The following is a 923-nucleotide window of genomic DNA, read 5'->3' as shown; positions in this document are numbered from 1 at the left end:
TCAGCCTCTGCTTTCAGTGTAAACGGCTGAAATTACTCACTTGTTAGCTTTTGGTAAACTCATTCTGAGACCAAGCATCTCCCTCACACCACAGAAATGGTAAATTTCTTAGGCACGTGAATTAGATTGATATCTATCACTTAAGTTATTTTAAACTCATCCATAGGTCAAAGGCAATAAACAAAGTTATAATGATACATCTAATTTATAAATGGCCTAGGTAATGAAACACAGGACTTCACTTTTATCTCATTTTTGGATAAGGAACATTGTTTCTGTCTTTGCATTTCCCTCACTGTTACCTCTACCAAATGCTGGCTGAACTCCTGGAGCTGTAACTCTCTATCTGCAGGATGAGAACACTTCAGCAGTACATTTTTCTTCTTTCAGAAGACAGAAAGAATCCACTTCATCAGAGCTAAATGGGGATGGAAATTCAACTCCTTACTAAAAAAAAAAATTAAATCTAATCATTTGCTGTGCAAGTCTAGTGTGAGATGAATGTGCAGATGCTCCTGATGCTGCCTTTGGAGCCAGCCTGCTCCTTCTGCCAACTCCTCAACTCAAAGCATTCCATACAGGATAGCTTTTTAACATCTTGGCTCTGGGTTACAGGACTTGCTTCCTTTACAATTATTAATTATGTATATATTGATTACATATATTAATTTAATAATTAATATAAACATATAATCAATCTGAGTGTTACTGGTTTTATCACTGTTTTCATCACTACAAAGCATGTTCTTTTACCTTTTTAACTTCAATTTGGCAGCCTTAAGGGGCTGATGTCATTTGGAACAGATAATTTCTACAATTTATTTCCATCTGCTTCACTTAGTTTACAGTACACAGGGCTCCAAACTGCTACAATTCTGAAATTAAACCAAAGACACCTGCCTTCCTAAGTATGAGCACATCAT

Source organism: Molothrus ater, chromosome 10 (assembly GCF_012460135.2).
Source record: "Molothrus ater isolate BHLD 08-10-18 breed brown headed cowbird chromosome 10, BPBGC_Mater_1.1, whole genome shotgun sequence".
NCBI lineage: Eukaryota > Metazoa > Chordata > Aves > Passeriformes > Icteridae > Molothrus > Molothrus ater.
The sequence above is the reverse complement of the archived record's forward strand: the minus strand, read 5'-3'. Positions refer to the sequence as shown.